This window comes from Microplitis demolitor, chromosome 2, assembly GCF_026212275.2.
Source record: "Microplitis demolitor isolate Queensland-Clemson2020A chromosome 2, iyMicDemo2.1a, whole genome shotgun sequence".
NCBI lineage: Eukaryota > Metazoa > Arthropoda > Insecta > Hymenoptera > Braconidae > Microplitis > Microplitis demolitor.
The window spans coordinates 14,746,255-14,768,805 of NC_068546.1; the positions used below are offsets into that span (position 1 = coordinate 14,746,255).

The 22,551-nt window shown below is 29.3% G+C and overlaps 1 protein-coding gene across 2 annotated transcripts in view; it reads left to right on the forward strand.

The window, feature by feature from the left end:
• LOC103575582 (uncharacterized) overlaps window positions 1-22,551 on the forward strand; it is a 127,125-nt gene that overhangs the window by 58,849 nt on the left and 45,725 nt on the right. The gene's annotated exons all lie outside the window — the stretch shown is intronic.

Here is a 22,551-nt window from a genome sequence, read left to right on the forward strand (position 1 = left end):
TTAGGACCATCTCTTAGAAATATACATTTTGCCATCTTCTAACCGCGTTTTGAATGATATAAACCCGTTTTTTAGAATCGACCATGGTAGTTTCTCATAATTTACAAAGTATCCTTTTACTTCATATGCTAAAAAGTGATGATTATATGAATATGACAATTTTTTTACAATTGCTATGACTTTGGACCAGGATTCTCAGGATTCTTAAGGCACCACTGACTTTGACTTAGTTTCGAGTTACCAAAAAAATCAATTTGTAAAATAAAGAAAATAGTTGTTAATTAATTAATGCTTTAATTATTTGCAAATTTGTCATTTAAGAACGAATAATGACCGGATGAAAAATATTTTTAATAAAAGGTTGAAAATATACCTCATGATCATTAAAATCACACGACGAAGATGAATTGGTTACAGCAAAATTGTTTGTTAATAGGTCATAAGATGCACCTCCATACGCTACATTTTTAAATAAAATAGAAACAGTAGTGTAGCGTGTAATATAAAACAATAATATCCAACAATTGTTTAATAAAAAAAATTTTGTCGCATGAGGATGATCCTAACAGACATGCATTAATTTTTTTAAGAACTCAACCAATTCGTTATCATAAAAGAAAGCAATAAAAAAAATTTAATTAGAAAATTTTTTAAAACTTGTTTACACAATTTGATAGTTTTTGTGTACAGTGAAATTGGAATTAGCCAGAAAATTTTTAAAATTTGCTGACTGGTAAGTTCATCCTTATTTCTTTTTTTCTATAATTATTTTCTGAATAAAGAAAAAATAATCACTTGTGTGTCAAAATAAATCATACAAGGTAAACGGTCATTTTTTTCAAAAAATTGCATGTTGAGTTTTTTTATTTTCTTCATGTATAATTTTTAGAAATAATTTTTCTTTAATGATTTATTATTTAAAAAAAAGTTAAAAAAATATTAGATGTAGGCTAACTTTTGTATCATTAAAAAAAAAAAAAGAGCAAAACATATCTAAATAAAAATCAAGCTAAGGTAGGAAAAAAAAACCTGACAATATATCGTGACAATTTTTTTATAATCATTAAATCCAATACTTACATTTCAACATGCTGTTAGATTCCAAAGGAGTGTCTATAACCGGCAGTTCCATTTTCACTTTTCTTAATCACAAGCACATGCATATATATTTCACCTTCACTCAAATAATCACTATACAATTTTATAGGTTATGCTCCCTGAAGACAGGTTAACAGTACACACTATTCCAAAGCCGTTTGGGCAGAACTGAGTGGAGCGCACGCCGGGTTACAACGATATGGTTTCAACATAGTACAAAATTACTAAACGTTTAGTAATTTTTGTATACTATCTAGTAGTATTTCTTATGCGCATAATAAAATTCATAATATACGTAGTAAATTTTATTTCATGAATAGTAAAATTTATGTTCCGTTCAATAATTTATCAAATCTCAGCAATGTAATATTTACTATATTGCTTTGTAAAATATACTTTCCGTTGTATTGTATTTATTAAAAATGAATGTAATAAAATTTACAACTCTGTTTAAAAAAAATTCAATCATGATAGTAAAAAATCTATTACGTATAGGAATTTTTAAAATCTGCATATTGTAATAATTACTGAACTGTAAATTTTACTAAACGTTTTGGAATAATTACAAAATGAAATGTATTAATTCATTTCTGTTAGTAAATTTTACTAAAATATTGTAATTATTACTATATTTTCGGGACTCGTTTTCTCCGTGTATTGTTTAAACTAATCGCGAGCAGTGGAATTTTCTTTAGGGATCTTAAACTTTAATAAATAACGCATGCAACCGATGAAACAGAACTTCATTTTTGTTACCAAGAAGTCAATGAAATTTTAATTTGTTTACTTAAAAGTTAATTTCTAATAGGATAATAAATAAATAATTTTAAGCTATTAATATTTTTGTGAAATATAGATATTTGACAATAAATCCTGAAAATTTCATGAATTTATCTTCAGCAGTCGTTTTAAAATCAATATTTTAAATTAAAAGTACTCAAAATTTTCATTGTAAAAAAAATCATTTTTAAAATGAAAATTATGAAATATCGTTTAGGGGATTCATTTTTCTTTTTGACTACTCAAAAAAAAAATACATAGACTTAATTTTTATGATCAAGTGGAAAATGGGGGGTCCATTGGACATGATCTTGCTCACTTGTATTTTGAAATCTTCACTCATTCTCACACAATTTGTGGATTCAATGTCAAGTCTGCTAACCAACTTTTGATTGATTATATACTTCGAGTTTATATTGTATTTTATTTATTGAAAAATTTTTTTAATATTTCAATGACAAATGTTTCAGTGAAAACCTGTACATTCAATTTTATTGTACATATACACGGAGAGAAAATTATAGTAACAGTTACAATATATTATGGGAATGGTTAACTGCATGGTAACTGGTTTTTTTGAAATGTTGATTATAGGAACGGCATCCATATATATTATGGTAACCATTCCTATAATTATGGATATAATTCCCATACGGTATCGGAATAGTTCCTATGGAATTATGGTAATCGGTACTATTTACCTATGGTAATGGTTACTATAATATTATGGTAATCGTTACCATAATATTATGGGAATGGTTACCATAATATTATGGAAATGGTTACCATAATACTATGGGAATGGTTACCATGATATTATGGAAATGGTTACCATAATATTATGGGAATGGTTACCATAATATTATGGTAATGGTTATCATAATATTTAGAAATTATGATAATTTTTTTTTTCTATAGAATTTTGCAGTGTAAATTATTATGAAGTTATTTATTATTATTATTATTTACAAATTAATTTTTATCTGACCAAAAATAATATTTTATTGTAATAGTTTCCCAAAAAGATTAAATATACAAAAAAAAACGCTTGTTACAAAAAAAAAAAAATATATTTTTATATATTTGTAATTATGTTTAAAATATATTAAAAGAGCATCTGTTCTTTCCTCGTTTCAATGTTTACTCACATAGGTTTCTCCAAATGTTTACTAAACTATGCAAGTGCGTAAGGCGATCAAGAACATATCAGACCTCGTCATGAACAACTAGTCCAGTCACCTTGGAAAAAAAGCGGCTTGTTCACGACATTCACTTTAGATGGTCCGATTTTCAAAAATTTTTTTTTAAATACTCGGGAAAATATATTTAACATTTTAAAAAAATGATTGAGTCAAGAAATTCAATGGCTTAAAAATGATTTTTTTTTGCGATGAGCTGGGAATCAAAATATCTCGAAATTTATTATAAGAATGAGTCGAAACATGTCGCAAACAAATTTGAGAGAAAAGAATAATGAATAAAATGTGCCCTTATCAATTAATCTACGATGAATAGTTACCGAGAGAGTATATTATTATTTAAAATTTATGACTAGAGCGTGAGATCGCATAAGCAAATAGCCATGAGTCGGAAAAAATAAATCAATTTTTTTTTTGTTTTAATTGGTTTTTACCTTGTATTATACGAGAAAGTTTCATCTAAACTAAAAAAGAAATTTTTCAGTATTGTTATCGCAAGAAATAAGAAAATCGTTTTATTATAAAAATAGTGAGAATTGAAAAAGATAATTCAATTAAAAGATTTTGGTTCTTAAGACGCGTTTTCATTTGTTTCTCTATTCGCACTCAACTGGATAAACGGTACTATCTCTGTTGCACTTGTACATTAAATAGGAACTTTGTCCAAGCTTTTCTCGTAAACAAATGGAAGTTATCAAAAAATTCAAGTGCACTTCGCTAGTTCGTAGAGTAAAGCATCGGGTCTGTGTCTTTATTTTGCGTTTAGAGCTTTTATTTCAGAGAAAAGCTGGGACAAAATTATCTGAAAACCGTTCTTAACAATATTATTAACGATGGGAGTGAAAAATAAATTTTTTTCACTTAAAGAATTAAGTAAAAAAAATTACGTTTTACTTCGTGTGCGTAAGATAGACAATGGTCGATAAGGACAAAATAAATATTGACCGAAGTCTCTACGACGAATAGTTGCTTAGATAAAAATTATTGAAGCGCGAAAAACAAAAAAGCGCGTCATTTTATCTGCGCGCGTATAAACAAAAGGCTGTAACTTGACAGAAAATCAATATTTTTACGAATATTTTTTTTTTATTCTCTTACTAAATCATATATCATCCATAAAAAAAATTGGTAACTTCCGAAAAAATGTTTTCAAATTTAAAATTTCTTGGTGCGGGACTTAGAACAAATTGGGCTTCGGATATCTTCAGGGATTACTAGAGAGAGGAAGTGGGCACAAAACGCAGTGTCTTTCTCTAAAGGATGACGTCTGTGCGTATCTCCACAGACAGATTGTGATTTTTTTTTTCCGTATCAAGCGACTGAAATTCTCATTTTCATTAATTCTCATTTCTCAATTACTTGTAAATAATATCATTGCAACTTTAAATAAATCGTCCCTGCAATATAGATATTAAAAGATTGCAAATTTTCCGAATCTGACTTTTTTTTTATAAAAATGTCATTATTTATAAAAATTTAATCACAAGATTTTTTTTCGAGTATTTGTTGATATAAAGTTAATAAAAAAAAAAAGTTCTTACAATTACATGTTGCTTCAAATCTTAAGCATCACAACGACTTAATTTATATATATTGCGTAAAAATAATATTGAAACATTTGGTCAGTAATGTTTTATAAACAAAGAAAAAATTGTTTGGAGGATGTTTCCTTAACAATAAGTTACTTATTCATAGATAAAGTTTGTAGTTGTTAGTTATATCGTGAGAACTATTTTTTCGATCAATTGTTCAAAAATTTTTTTTGAACGAAGACGTAAATTTTTTTAAAAAAAGCCCTTTACACGATAAGTTATTTTTCCGATTTAGAAAATTTGCAATATTTTGATACCTATATTGCAGGGTCGATTTTTTTAAAGTTTTGATGATATTATTTATAACTCTAAATGAGAAATGAGAATCAAGGAAAAAGAGAATTTCAGTCGTTTGATACGGAAAAAAAAAATCACAATCTGTCTGTGGAGATACGCACAGACGTCATCCTTTAGAGAAAGACACTGCGTCTTGTGCCGACTTTCTCTTTCTAGTAATTCCTGAAGATATCCGAAGTCCAATTTGTTCTAAGCCACGCAATAAGAAATTTTTCCTAGACCTCATACTGAAAATTATAAAGGAAAAGTTTCAAAAAATCAACCAAAATCGTATATACTATTCGATTCAGAATTTCTGTCGTATCAAAAAAAAATTTTTAACTTCCCGCTAAGAAAATCGACGATTTTCAAAAATTTCGGGAAGTTATTGTTTTCACCCCGATTTTCGAAAATCGAGTTTTCATCAGATGTCGACGTTTTGAGGTCCTAGGAAGCTATTCTGACTATTTTCAGAATGATGTCCGAGTGTGTGTATGTATGTGTGTGTGTGTGTGTGTGTGTGTGTGTGTGTGTGTGTGTGTGTGTGTGTGTGTGTGTGTGTGTATGTGTGTATGTATGTATGTAAACTCTTTGTAACTTTTGAATTAATGAATCGATTTGGACGGTTGAGGTGGCAATCGAAAGAACTTGTTGGCCATCAACTTTCCTAAAAATTTCAGATTATTTGATCGAATAGACTCGAAAATATTTGCGAATTACGACAAAAAAAAAAAAATTTTTTTTAGTTTTTTATTGATTTCTCAAAAACGACTTATACGATCGACTTCAAAATCTGATCAACTCTAGTATTCAATAAAACGCGTCGATTGCCACCCTAAACATCAAAATCAGATAATTTGTTCGAGAGTTATCGCGGGAGAAAGAAATGGTGAAAAACGGTTTTTTCTAAATATTTTCGAAACGACTGACGCGATCGATTTCAAATTTTAGTCAGCTTTAGAATTCAATAAAACGCGCCGATTGCCACGTCAACTATCAAAATCGATTGATTAGTTCAAAAGATATCGGCGTTGAAATGTTAAAAAAATAACATTTTATGTTATTTTTTCCGGATAAATCATAATATAACGTACTAAAATGTGCCTGACATCATACCAACTCATCTTTTTTATGGTTTCTTTTGATCATGTAATGTCATCGAACTTGGTTTTTAGTTTAAATCATATTATCAACAAAAAAATCGATAAAACGTAGTTTTTAATATTTTTATCGGATATTTCATATTTTATTGTTTCTTACATGAGTCAAAACTTATTAAAATCTTGATTTTGATCCCTGAAATTGATGTCTGCCTCAAAACACTTATTTTACTTAACATAATTAGGAACTAAATTTGAAAAACCGCTTCATTGATGATTTTCGATTCTTAAATTTTCAAACTTCAGCATAACAGGTAACTTGTTAGAGCTTGAAAAGATCGTAAAAAAACAATTGCATGTGATAGCATTTGCGAGCTCGAAGAGCTCGAAAATATATCTACACTAATGTTTTCGAGCTCTTTGAGGTCAAAAACAGCGGGAAATTTTGGGGCTGGCCCCGTAGGGTCAACCGACGCCCAGATTTTTTTTTTTAATTGTTGGTAAATTGCAAAAATTTTCGGAACACATTTTCTTATTAAAAAAAAATTTTTTCTTAATGTCATATCCCGTAATTGTTTGGGAAATTGTTCTAACAAAATTATGTATTAGATCATTTTATTTATTATTCATTTTTCCTATTTTTTATTTAACAAAAAGTGATTTTTACTTTTATTAAATTATCAATTCGAAAAAATTTTTTTATTCTTCTTCGTTACTGAGCATAGCAGAAAAATGAGGGAAAATAATGAAGTAATAATGATAATATAAGGGGGTATATATTTTTCCGGGTATTAAAAAAAAATCTGGGCGTCGGTTGACCCTACGGGGCCAGCCCCAAAACTTCCCGCTATTTTCGACCTCAAAGAGCTCGAAAACATTAGTGTAGATATATTTTCGAGCTCTTCGAGCTCGAAAATGCTATCACATGCAATTGTTTTTTTACGATCTTTTCAAGCTCTAACAAGTTACCTGTTTTGCTGAAGTTTGAAAATTTAAGAATCGAAAATCATCAATGAAGCGGTTTTTAAAATTTAGTTCCTGATTATGTTCAGTAAAATAAGTGTATTGTGGCAGAAATCAATGTCAGGGATCAAAATCAAGATTTAATTAAGTTTTGACTCATGTAAGAAACAATAAAATATGAAATATCCGATAAAAATATTAAAAACTTCGTTTTATCGATTTTTTTGTTGATAATATGATTTAAACTAAAAACCAAGTTCGATGACATTATATGATCAAAAGAAACCATAAAAAAGATGAGTTGGTATGATATCAGGCACATTTTAGTACGTTATATTATGATTTATCCGGAAAAAATAACATAAAATGTTATTTCTTTAACTTTTCAACGCCGATATCTTTTGAACTAATCAATCGATTTTGATAGTTGACGTGGCAATTGGCGCGTTTTATTGAATTCTAGAGCTGATTAGATTTTGAAGTCGATCGTATAAGTCGTTTTTGAGAAATCAATAAAAAACTAAAAAAAAAATTTTTTTTTTTTTTCGTAATTCGCAAATATTTCGAGTCTATTCGATCAAATAATCTGAAATTTTCAGGAAAGTTGATGGCCAACAAGCTCTTTCGATTGCCACCTCAACCATCCAAATCGATTCATTAGTTCAAAAGTTACAAAGAGTTCACATACATACACACACACACACACACACACACACACACACACACACACACGGACATCATTCTGAAAATTGTCAGAATAGCTTCCTAGGACCTCAAAACGTCGACATCTGATGAAAACTCGATTTTCGAAAATCGGGGTGAAAACAATAACTTCCAGAAATTTTTGAAAATCGTCGATTTTCTTGGCAGGAAGTTAAAAAAAAAGAATTTGAAAATCGATCTGTTTCAAGGAGGAAGTTATAACCAAACCGCGGATTTTTTTTCTAGCCGACTGGATTAGTAGTTCAGTCGAAATGCCCAAAAAGCAGTGCAAGAGCATAATTTGCGTTGGTATGAATCGATTTTGAAAAAAATTTTTTGATCGTAAAGCACACTCTGATGCTTCGTATCATGAGTCGTGCAAAAACAATTTTTTAAAATGCTCGAAAAAATTTAAAACAAAAAGTTTACCTAACGTCGGTGGACTTAAATTTTCTTTTTATATAAAAATTAAGAGTAACATTAAATATTTTGGAAACTATTAAAAAGTTATCGAGACAAATTAGTATAATTGTGTTTGGGATTTAAATCAAACAAAAAGAACTTTGACCGATGTCTCTACGACGAATAGTTTTACGCGCGGATGAACAAAAGACTGTAACTTGGCAGCAAATCGATATTTTTGTGATTTTTTTTTAATTTTGTAAGTAAATCATATACCCACCAGAAAAAAATTGGTAATTACCAAAAAAATTTTTCCGAATTTTAAATATGAAAAAAATTAAAAATTAATTTTAGTTAAATAAAAAATAAATAAAACGACCGTATCGATTATTTTATTTGAACATTTACCCAAAAAATTACGGGTAATGACAATTAAAAAAAATTTTTTTTTTTCATAAAAAAGGGCGTTTTTTAAATTTTTAAAAGTTGTAAACAATGAAAAAAATATGTATATATATTTTTTTTGGATACGACAGAAATTTATTTCACAAAATTCTGAATCGAATGGTATATACGAATTTTTACAATTTCTTGAAATTTTTCCGCTATAAATTTTCAGTTTGAGGACTTGAAAAAATTTCTTGTTGCGGAAGTTAGAAATAATTGCGGGCCTTCGAATATCGTAAGAAAAAGAAAGTGGGCCTAAGACGTGGTATCATTTTTTAAAATAAGTACGCCTACCCGTCTCTCTACGGACAGAGTAAACAAACAGGGGAAAAAAGTTTCGAAGATTATGATCTTTATCGTTTGTTTCTTTGTCTCCGGCGACTAAAATTCTCTTTTTCATAACTTCCCACTTTATTATAAACGGACAACTTACAGTCACTCCGTTACGGTCCGAGTATTGCTACCAAATTTATTAAATAAAATTTGAATTTAACTGTTTATTAACATCTCTAGTCTAAAATTAACTCTGGAATCTTTTGGTTGTTTCTATTATCATTGAAATTCAATGAGATGAATTTCATCATTAACTTTATGATAGAATTCTTGAAAAAAAATCTACACACGGTCAAATTTTTTTATTTTTAATCGTCTCATACATTTTTTTTCACTAATTTCAAATTAAATCTTTTTATTTTTTATTATCATAAAAGACATAGAATAGACTAAATTTTGGCTTATTTTCTTTTTATTATATGTATATATATATATATATATTCAATCGTATTCAGTGACAGAATAATTAAAATATTAATTTATTCATAGAAAATAAATGCGATCATATTTTTATCCCGCGTAATTTCAATGTAATTCGAATGATATAAATTTTTTGTTTCCATTTTTTTTTTATTTTTAAAAATAAAAGTGCAATGTTTGAAATGTATGACACATTTTTTTTTTCTTCCAAAAAAATCTAAAAAATCGCGTATATTGTAAAGAATATGCATATATATATATATATATATATATATATATATATATATATATATATATATATATATATATATATATATATATCATTTGGTAGTTTATAGTGTAATAATAACTTAAAATGTAGTTAAATGATATTTATTTACTAGCGTATGGGAATAAGCCATACCGATACAGTTTCGTTCAGGGCTAATGTATATAGTTATAGTTTTAATGGAGGGGTGAAGGGCACTGTGTGTAAGCTTGAGGTAACTAAAGGGAACGTTCTTAGTGACTTCAGTAGTCTGCAGTTGTTTGTCAGTTACTTTCGTATACACGTGTTGCGTTCAGTAACTTCAACTTTAATTTCAATTAAATGTAAATATGAAGCGAGGTCCATACAAATTATATTTAGATCGTGAAGGTGACGGTGTGATGCCTGACTCAACATTTTATCGAAAATTAAGGAAAAATAATGCTGTAAGTATGAATCTATTTAAAATATTTAATATGGAAACACACACACACACACACACACACACACACACACACACACACACACACACACACACACACACACACACACACACACACACACACACACACACACACACACACACACACACACACACACACACACACACACACACACACACACACAAACACACATATTATGGTGCTTCAAAAAAAATTTTAATTTTTTTTTACTCTTACCACAAAAAAACGTTAGAGTGGTTGCCCAAAAAAAAATCCTCCCAAGAGATGGGCTCTCTACCTCAACTCTAAGAGGTCGCTATTTTAATTTTGACTTCCCATCTGATTAACATGTAAAAATTTAGTTTCTCATTAAAAGTTTAAATACCCGAATACTACTTAAAATTTCTAAAATTGATGCATGAATCTTTAAAGCTGATTCCCTAAGCTTTCCGAAACCGTATGGTGAAATAATATTATCGCTGATTGAAGTCAATTTCATTTTGAAATACAAAATCGATACTTTTCAGATAGCTTCAATTGGCGTTTTAATTATGATAAATGTGACTTATCATAAGCTTTGAAAACCTTGAGGAATCAGCATTAAAGATCTATGCATAAATTTGAATAACATTCAGTGGCTTTCGAGTAATTAAACTTTTAATGAAAAAATAAATTTTTACACGTTAATCAAACGAGAAACTAATATTAAAATAGCAACCTTATCACTAAAGTTTCAAGGGGTAAGCGCATAAAAAAAAAATAAAAAATTTTTTTTTGAAGCATCCTAATATATATATATATATATATATATATATATATATATATATATATATATACATTAGACCGTAAGATAATTCCAATTTACTGTATACTGTAAACGATTATTTTATCATTTTCAATTAATTATGATCTTACTAAGAAATAAAATTATTAATATGAATTTTCATAAAAAAATATTTTATGTGCATGGTATAGGTACCTTTGTGGTCATTGGAGGGTAAGATTTGGATACTTGGAAAGTTAAAATAAAAAAATTTGTAAAATACGCAATGATATAATTAATTTTTCGAATGTATTGAAAGATTTTTTGATTAGACTATTAAAATGATAGTTTTTAAAAAGAATAGTAGGTCAGGTAACATAAAGTATTAAGGGTCTAAAAATTGTGTAGTGGCCACGAATGGTAGTTCTACTCTATACTGCGTGCATTTGCGGTAGTGATTAACTCTTTTAAATGTTTTATTTTGAGTTAACACCTCTTATTGTTTTATGTGTGAGATATAGATTATAAACGAAGCTAATCAAGTTCCAAATCCAAATGATGATGAAAATTCAAATGTAAATTGTAACAGGGAACTTTGAATTTTCCGCGCTCAAGTACCATGATTTTCTATCATGTGCGCGGTCGATATAATCTATTACTGCCCCAGGGTTATCCGGGGTAGAGTGCGACTGTCGTCCCGCGTGGAAATCGTAGGGGCTTGTCTGTCAGTCCCACTTAGTGATAAGTAGGGGTAGATAATTTTCCGGAAGTTGCCGAATTCGGTCGAGTGGGTGTACAATGATAAGTGAAGAGAAAACCCAGGCCGAGACACACAACCGGGGAAGACGCCGAACAACCAAGACGCTCTTCATTAGTCAGGTAATTAATTAATTTTAGACTTGGATTCTTTTGTGGAACCAAGCGATAATTGTATTAACTATTATTGATACCAGGCCGTTAGCCGGTACCTTTGATATCACTGTATTAATTATTTGGAAAAGCAGGTGAAGGAGCAAACACCAAATAAAAAGAAAGACGAGAGACAACAGGAGGAAAGACGCGAGACAAAGCAGGAGAACGCGACGAACGAGACGGAAAAGGATCTGACGAGAGACGGCGAAACAAAGAGAACCGCATCAGAAAATAATCAGGTATTAATTAAATTAATTATTTTAGGCCGAAGCCAGAATATTAATTTAATTTACAAATACTTAGTCGTTCGTCGAGGTATCCGCGTCTAGGCCCATATTTAATTAATTAGTCGTAAAATTAATTTAGTAATAAAATCAAGCCAGACGGTTGTCTAACCGGGTCCAGGCCCAATTGCCGGGTCCAGGGCGTTGTCTTAAAATTCCAGACCGTCGCCGGGGTTATATGCGTCGTAGAAAATTCTAGGCCGATGAGCCAGAATTTTTTCCATAGTTTAGTCCGCGTTGTTACAAAGTAAATTATTAATTAAAATAATCAAATTAACCAAATAAAATGTTAATTAAAATAATTACTCGGACCAAATTAATAATTAAAGTAAATTAATAATAAATAAAATTAGTTAATAAAATTATTAAAAAATATACTCGGCATAAAGAAAAATCTATAAGTAAAGTCGGGAAAGTTGAGTGTTGAGTCAGGATTAGAAATGAGACTTTACTAACTATAACTTAAAATGTTAATTCTCGTGAAATTGAATCAGTATTATATTGAAGAAATAATGTTAGTTATTGGAAAGGAATTAATTGAAATTAATTAATTAATAATCATAATTATTCTCATAAATTAATTAATTTATTAAGTGCGTGGCGGGAAGAGCCATTTTAAACTCAGTGTGCGTGAAGAAAAGTCCAGGGGACTCGAGTGCAGTATGAGTGTAGGAAATAAATTTTAAATTGTGTAAAATAGTTAATAAATAATTCGGGAGGTAACCGATTTTAATCATAAGTCCAAGGGTAGTTGGCAATTTTTTAACTGAGTGTGAGAGTGTGTGTGATGCCAAGGTAGTGGCTATGTAGTTAAGTAAAGTAATTGGCAGAAGTTATAAGGTCAAAAGGTTAATAGTTATAAGGTCTAAAAGGTATAAGGTCAAAAGTTATAAAATTATAAGGTTTTAATTGAAAGGTTGTGAATTAAATAAAAGTGAATATTATTGTAATAATTAAATCTAAGTTATTTATAAAATTATCCTTCCTCTTCTTTCTCTTACAATTAAATTTTACATCGACCCTGAGCATTAAGAACCGGTTCTGGAAGACCGTTTAATCCTTCCAGTGGCGCCCTTAAAAAGGAAATTAAGGACGACCAGAGTAGCAGCATAGCCCTGTTATAAAATTATCCGTTACATTATGTGGAAAATGTGAATGATAGCAATTTGTCAATTAATGAAACAGCTGATGAAGACGTCATTTTTTTTAATGATCAGGGATTTGTACCTATAGTGAATATTGAACAAAGTTCATGGCTTCGTGAGGAATATGATGAACAAACTCGGGATCGAGAAAGTTGGTTTGATGTAAGTATAATTAAAATTAACTGGATAAAATGAAATAAAAACCATAAATTTTTTGATATCCCATAAATTCTTCAGTAACGTCCATGTGAAAGACACATTTCAAAAATTCTTAAATTCCAAGCACGTAAAAAAAAAAGGTTAATTTTATATATTTTAGAAAAAGTTTTTGTTTGTAGGCCGAAGATTCACCGCAGATGGGAGATTTCGATAGACATACCGATGAAGAGATTAATCAAGTATGCACTATATCCCATGATAAATCAAATCAATTTTTGTAGCTTGAGAATTGCAATGTTCATTCATCATTCCAAAGTAAATTATATATATATATATATTTGGGTGTGTCAAAAAAATCGACTGATGTAAAACTCGGCTGCTGTAAAAAAGTTTATACATATAAAAAAAAATCCCGTGAAAAGGACGATTTCTTTTTTTTTTTTTTAATTTTGATAGGTAACGCTCGCTGTTTGAATTTTCCCATGCTAGTAGCATATTTAATTTTTCTTATTTTTTTTATAAATATCCTAAAACTCAATTTGACGTTGAAGAAAAATTTAGGTATATGAAAATTTTTGTTCGAATTTTTATGCTCTGAAAAATTGTTTGGAAGAACAAAAGCTATGAAATGTACGGTTCAAAGGTTACAGAGATTTAAAATTGATAACTTTTTAAAAATCAACGTTCAAACGATTTTTACACCCAAACCGACCCTCATGAAAAGTATCAAATAAAGGGTTTTGAAACAAATTTCATTTATTACAAAAAGATTTCAAAAATATGAATATTAATTTCTTACTTTGTGATCAATCAATATGATTAATAAATACGTTTTCATGGAAATTATTATTTTCTACTTGTCTAACATTCGCAATAATTATTTTACTATATTTACTTAGAATAAAACTCAGGTATGATCAAAACTATTATTTTAATAAGTTAATTATACCAAAAAAAAATTCTTCATAAAAATCAATTGTACGACTGAGATCATTTTTTAACATAATTTTTACTTGAATCGATGTGAAAATGAGTGAAAAATATTTTAAGAGTATAATAAATTTGTTAAAATAATAATTTAGATCTGGACTGAGTTTTATTATAAGTTAATTTAGTAGAAATAATTATTGTAAATTTAATACAAGCAAAAAATAATTTCTATAGAAAAGTATTCATTAAACATATTGATTAACCATGGTTATGCATAAAGTAAGGATTACCTTTTTGTAATAAATAAAATTTGTTACAAAACCCTTTATTTGATATTTTTCGTGAGAGTTGCAGTTTTAGTGTAAAAACAGCTTGAATGTTGATTTTTAAGAAGTTATCAACTTTAAATCGCTGTAATTTTTGCTTCTAAACAATCTTACAGAGCATAAAATTTCCAACAAAAATGTTTATGAATCAAATTTTTTCTTCAATGTCAAATTGAATTATATGGCTATGTATAAAAAAAATGAAATATGCTATTAGCATGGGAAAATTCAAGCAGTGAGCACTGCTTCCTAAAATTAAAATAAAAAATCGTCCTTTTGACAGGATTATTATTTCAATGAATAGAAAATTTTTTCCGAACAGCCGATAGAAAAAGAAAATACCAAAATTTTTTGGAGCATCCTAGTATATATGCATGTATATCATTAGAAGAGTAATTTATAATTTTTTATTGATTACTCCTATTCATTTCCATACTTATATAACTAAGTCTTAATACTTTGAATTATAAAAACATACGGTAATCAGTATACTTATAAAATTATAATTATATTAAAAATAGTGTTAATAACAATCATAATGATAAATAATCATTTTTCGTAGTTCAAGCTTATATATTGTGATTTCTTAGTTTATTCACATTTATAAAATGAAAAAATAAGTTTTTCATTGTTTTTATTTTACAGCATCAACGTTCACAAAGTAATAGTGATCATGATTATTACCAACCACTGTGCAACTGTACAACAACTACGCGGGGAGAAGCCTTGATGATGACTCTTCTATTAGGAGCTGAGGAATCCCTTACTTGGAAGACTATTACTCTCAATGATAAATACTCTGTTTAGAAATGAAGTAGTTTCTGCTTCAAAGCATAAATTATTTAAATTATTAGAATTAAATGAAAATATTCTGTCATATCATTTATTTTGCGAAGATTGTTTTTATTATTTTGGTGCTCAAGAAAAGTTGAATAAAAAAGAGCTAGTTTGTGAAACTTGTAGAAATAATGAGGAATCGCCAGGAATTTCATATTTCCTAAGTTTTGATGTCTCTCAACAGCTGAAAAAAATATTAGAAAACCCAGAAGTGTAAGAAGTATTAATTGAAAGATTCCAAGGTGTTCAACAAAATTTGTACAACAATGGCATACGAAATATGAGTGATGGACAAGTATATAAAAAATTATATACGACAAATAATCTTTTAGCAGATAAATATAATTTTACATACACATTTAATACTGATGGTTGTCAGCCTTCGAAATCTAGTAAACTTTCTATCTGGCCAATATATATTAAAATAAATGAATTATCATCAAAACTTCAATCTAAGCATATTATTATGACTGGTTTATGGGTTCATAAAAAAGAACCAGATATGCTTCTTTTTCTAAAACCATTTGTTGACCAAGCTAATAAACTTTCGGATGAAGGTATACAATGGAAATTAGGAGATCAATTAACAGCAAGTAAATTTATTCCTTTGTGTGCTGTAGTTGACTCAGTAACGAGATGCAAAGTTTTGAACATGAAACAATACAACGGTACCCACGGATGTACATTCTGCGAACATCCGACAGAACGTATTGATAACAACCGAAAATATCCTATATCAATAGTTGCTCCACCAGATAGGACCGATGAGCCAATAAAAAGATGCATGATACTTGCTGCTCAAAACGAATATCGTCAAGATGTGATGGGTGTTTGGGGGCCATCACCATTAATGAATTTGAAATATTTCAACATTGCAGACGGAATGCCCCCAGACTATATGCACGCCATTCTATTAGGAGTAATAAAGCAGCACACCGAGATACTACTGACATCATTCGGTAAAGATTACTATATTGGTAATCCTAATCAGCTCGAAGTAATAAATACTAAACTTATAGATTTTAAGCACCCGACATGTATAACACGCTCACCGAGATCTATCACCGAAAGAGACATGTGGAAGGCCAGTGAATGGCGATCATGACTGCTGTTATATTCTTTAATATGCCTCAAAGGGACCCTCCCTCAAAAATATTTAGAGCATTTAGCTCTGCTAGTAGAGGCAGTACGTATTCTATTATTAGAAATAATTGAATATGATGATCTTGAAGTGGCTGGTTCATTGATTGTAAGATATGTAGCATTATATCAAGAATACTTCGGAAAACAAGTGATGACTTATAATGTCCATTTATTGCTACATATGAAAAGATGTGTATTGAATTTGGGTCCTTTGCAGTTCCATAATACGTTCATTTTTGAAAATGAAAATCACTTTGTTCTGAAGATGCGAAAAAGTCCAAATCATGTCGCTGTACAAATCGCAAGACGATACTTGTTTCAAAAATCATTACCGTTATTTAAAAAAAAAATTGAAGTTAGCGAAGACTTTCTGAAATTTTGTGAAAAACATTTAACAGGGCGATTAAAGAATACTTTAAAAGTGGACAGCTGCATATTAATTGGAAAGGGAAAAGATTATGAACTAAATCCAGAAGAGAAAAAACTTTTAAATAAATCCGTCAAATGTAAGTCGTTTAATAGATTTATTTCAAACGGTAAGCGATATACATCAGACAGTTATCGTTTTTGCGAAAAAATAAATGACTCTTCAGTATTATTTAAAAATGGCAAGATAGGCATAATCAAAAATATTTGGTATTTTGGTACTGATAAAACTGAAAAAAAATTTTAATCTTTTTTGAAGAGGTAGTGAAACAGAAGAAATATTTTTTCTCGTCCAGGAATGTTACTGTTCACAATGTTGAAGAATGTTTAATAACTAAAAAATTGCAATATTGCGAAGCAAGCATGATATTACAACCATGTATTTTGACTTCCATTGAAACAAAAAGTTATGTTATTTTCATACCACCCGGAAGTTATGGCGATTGATAAAGATTGTATTGTTCTTCAAATTAATTAAAAGAAATGATTTTGATGAATACTGCTCGGTTAAAAATTTCTTACAATGAAAAACATCATTTTTCTTCACATCTTATTATATTTACATTTAGATAATTGTTAAGTTGTTTGCCTTTTTTACTTACATATCATTTAAAATCTTGCCAGTTATAAATTTCGAAAGTGTTAGTACAATATTTATATTATAGTAGTAAAATAATAATGTAGTGATTTTAACTTTGATGTTCTTTTATAATACAGTTTATGCAAATAATAAGGTTCTGTTATTTTACATTAACAAATTATTGTGATAATTTTTTACCTCATAAATATTTCCATTTATAAATGTGAAATTTTTTTGACACTTATTACGTGAAATATTTATCAACAAACAAATAATTATAGTTCATTTATTATATTATTTCACTTAGTCATAATTGATAATAATTATAAATTATTAAATATTTCATGTTATTATTGTATAGTTTTACTTACTTTTTATTTTTTTATTTTTATTTTTATTTTAACTAAAAATAATTATAATATCAGTTATACTTACCGGGTTGTTATAATTTTTTTCTGTCATTTAAATTATTAAATAGTGTGAATTATTCATTAGCTCACCAAAATAAAATATTGATCATTTTGATAATTAAAACTGTTTTTCTTTAATATCCTACCTATCCTTTCAATTTCTTAGTTTATTCAAATGAGTAAATTTTTTAGTGTTGATTGCTATATAAAAAAATTTGAATAAATTACCTACTGTTTTTAAATTTTTCCAAACTTTTTCAGAAATTTTTTTTCCCATTATTGTAATGATATTCTTTGTCAGTATATTTCTCTAAATTACTCTGAAAAACATTTTTTATTGCGATATAAAAATTTTTTGCAAAAAGTCTTAAAAAGTCTTAATAATTTTTCTTACAGAATTGCCAAATTTGACTTTTCAAGACTTGATATGATTTTTTTTGACTTTCTACGAGTTTTTCAGAGTTTTTAAGAGAAAATAAGATTTTCAAAACTTTTATTTTCAATTTGTAAGAATTATTTTCACTTTCTGCAGAATAAAATTTCCACAAGGGCGACATTTCTTTTTTAGGTCCAGAATTATACGATGACCCTATAACAGGGCTATGCCGTTACTCTGGTCGTCCTTAAATTACCTTTTTAAGGGCGCCACTGGAAGGATTAAACGGTCTCCCAGAACGGTTCTTAATACTCAGGGTCGGTGTAAATTTTAATTGTAAGAGAAGGAAGAGGAAGGATAATTTTATAAATAACTTAGATTCATTTATTATCACAATATTCACTTTTATTCAATTTATAACCTTGTAAATTAAACCTTATCATTTTTTCTTTAAACCTTATAACTTTTGACCTTTATACCTTATAACTTTATACCTTATAACTATTAGACCTTATAACTTCATATACCTTTTGACCTCATAACCTTAGACCTTATAACTTTTGACCATATAAAATTTACCAATTACCTTTGGTGACTTAAAACTAGTTAGCCATTGCCTTGGCATCGCACACACTCACACACTCGATTAAAATCATTGCCAACTATCTTTGGACTTACAAATTAAAATTATTGGTTACCTCCCAAATTATTTATTAATTATACTATTAATTTTAAAATCATTTTCTACACGCACACGCGCACTTGAGTCCCCTGGACTTTTATTCACACACACTAATATTAAAATGGCCGTTCCCGCCACGCACAATAAATTAATTAATTAATTTTTGAAGAATAATTATTATTATTAATTGATTAATTTTAAATTAACTCCTTTAAAACAACTAAACATTAATTCTTCCATATAATACTAATCCGAAATTACTAGACATAATATTTTAAGTTTTGGTCGGAAAAATATCATCTCCGTTTTCTTTACTCGACACTCGCCTCACTCGAGTTCTTATTTTACAATTTTAATTTTTCTCTGAGTATCTTTTTATTTTGTTCTTGAAATTTTTAACTAATTTTAATTATAAATTATTAATTTTGTTGATTTAATTATTTAATTTTTTTATTTAATTTATCACAACGCGGACTAGAGCAGGAAAATTTCTGGCTTGTGTCATTCACAATCGGCCTAGAAATTTCTACGACGTATATAATTCCGGCAATGGCCTGGAATTGTAAGGCGACGCCCTGGACCCGGCAATTGGGCCTGGACCCGGTTAGACAACCGTCTGGCTTAATTTTTATTAATAAATTTTATGACTAATTAATTATTTCGGGCCTAGACGCGGATTGCCCCGACGAACGACTAAGTATTTGTTAAATTAAATTAATATTCTGGCTTCGGCCTAAAATAATTAATTTAATTAATACCTGATTTCTTTTCTCGGTTCGGCTCCTCTGAGTTTTTCCACCGTCTCTCGTCAGGTCCTCCGTTCGTCTCTCGTCTTATTCTCCTGTTATTTTTCTTTATTTCTTTGCTGGCTACTTCACCTGCTTTTCCAAATAATTAGTACTATGTTATCAAAGGTACCGGCTAATGGCCTGATATCTATAATAGTTAATAGAAATATCGCTTGGTTCCACAAAAGAATCCAAGTCTATAATTCATTAATTACCTGTCTTGGCTGAGCGTCTTAACCTTCGGGCGTCTCGTCCGGTTGTCTGTCTCGGCCTCAGTTTTCTCTTCACTTATCATTGTACACCCACTCGACCGAATTTGGCAACTTCCGGAAACTTCGACACCCCTACTTATCACTAAGTGGGACTGACAGACAGGCCCCTACGATTTCCGCTCGGGACGACAGTCGCACTCTACCCCGGATAACCCTGGGGCAGTAATAGATTATATCGACCGTGTGCATGATAGAAAATCATGGCAACTGAGCGCAGAAAATTCAAAATTCCCTGTTACAACCCAAATAATCAGTCAGCAACATTTGTAGTTGATAACGATTTTTACACGAATGATGACAACAATGTAGAGTCAAAGATCAAGACATCTCTAAAATTCCAATTAATCTCGATGAGTTATACATGATATTTGATGACGGGTTTATTTGTAGCAATAATTATTTATTAAATTATGATCATGATGCCAAAGATCACAAGACTGCAGTTAATATTAAGGAGTGCAATAAAAAATTTAATGAAATATTTCTGAGAATACATGATAAGAATATTGATAATACTGTACCATCCCAGTAAACACATTGATGTAAATTTGACGTCATAGTGACGTTACGCTATGTCATCATTTACGTAAGATATAAGTCATGAATGAGTCAGATGTGACTCATTATTTCACACTTTTTTACATAAGATTATGATGTAAAACTATTAACGTATACATAACGTAAATGTGCTGTCTGTGGGACATGCTATGACGTCAGTATGACATATGGGTGATGTCCAAATCATTAATGCGGAAAAAATATTTTTGGAAAAAAAAAAAAAAATCAAATACCGAATTTTTGATTTGATTATTACCGCGCGAACGCATTACAAATTCAGAAACAAGAAGTGATAGCAGTAAATGATGAAAAAATCCGGGGCGTCTGCTGGGTTCGAACACGGCTCCTCTTGGCGGGTAGTCCTGAACGTTGATCACTGGAGCACATCTTGTGCTTAATTGATGTGTTTAGAGTGAAATGCCGGTAAATTCAGAGTTCATAAGTTTTCATGATGGATTTTTACAAAATTTAAAAAAACTCCATGAACTTATATGAAATGTTATAAAAACAATAAGTCGGCCTCGATGATAATTATAAAAAATTATATAAAATTTTATAAAGTTTCTTCAAATTTTTTAATTTTCTGCTGTGCTGAGAAATTTAAAAAATCTTTAATAAAATTTTGTGAAGCATTAAATAATTTCATAAAATTCAATCGATTGAAAAATTGCAATGCTACACTTTACAGTCTTGATATCAACAGAGTTCAACTGTCGTTACATTTTCTTTATCATCCTCAATGATATTTTCGGTATATCATCTAAAACAATCAAGTTAATTTTTTTATGCTCACGCTAATGTTTTAATCTAAAACGTCTGAAATTTATTTTCGAGTTTATCGATTACTTCAGCCCCAAAAATGTTCGACATTTAGTTATTATTTTTACACATTAACATATTTTTGAAAATTCATTCTATGATTGTTTTATTTTAATAAATAGATGATAAAAAACTGTGACTCGAAAATTACATCAGCATTCCGTAAAATACTGACTTGTCACTGATATAAAGATATGATTTAAGAGTAACATCCATATTACGTATAACCGTGACTTCGCTATTGTCAAAAATGTATGATTTTTAAATTACGTCATCATAATATACAATAATGACTTTATTACTACGTAACAATGTGATGTAGATTTTATGTCAAGCGTACGTAATTTATAAGTTATAACTGTGACGTCATACAAGAGTCATGCTTACGCCAATATAGTGTCAAGTTTTTACATCATATTAAAGTCATGTAGAACGTCAGATTGACATCAAATTTACATAAGATACCGTGACATTTCTATGACCTATGTATGACGTCAACACAAGGTCATGTGTTCACTGGGATATGATGATTTGCAATGTACAAATGATCCGAGAAGTAATTTGTCTATTTATCACGGCTCGACAATTATCAGCTATGTCGAGTACAGGAATGAAGATGATGCCAATACTCCTAAGTTCGAAGATTGTCATCCTAAAACCAGTACATTATGTACAGTTTTCGTGCCTCCAATATTTTGGGAGAAGTATTGGAGTGGAACGATACGTTTGAAAAAGGGTTGGACAAATCCTCTTAATGAAATCCTTGAAAAACACAATCAACTCAATTGTTGTGTTTTGAGTTTTCAAGAAAATAAATGTTATGTAAAAAAAAAAAAAATAATGAACATTTTATCGTGAAAGCCGTTTGCAAAAATCGCCTGTGTACATCTTTTCGATTCGTCAGTCATACCCCGATCGCTGCACCTTTTACCGAAATTACTGTCAATGTTGAAACTAAAGGACCCATTCAACACGATCCTCACGATGTCCATCGTCGTCACTGTAGCAATGAGGAGCGTAAGAAAGTTAGTGCTCAACTGGAAAAAGAAAATTCAGGTGTAATAAAATTTAATATGTTACTAAATGCCAAGAAGGAACGTCTTGAAGCAGGTAACAGAAATTATGTCTTTAGCAATACT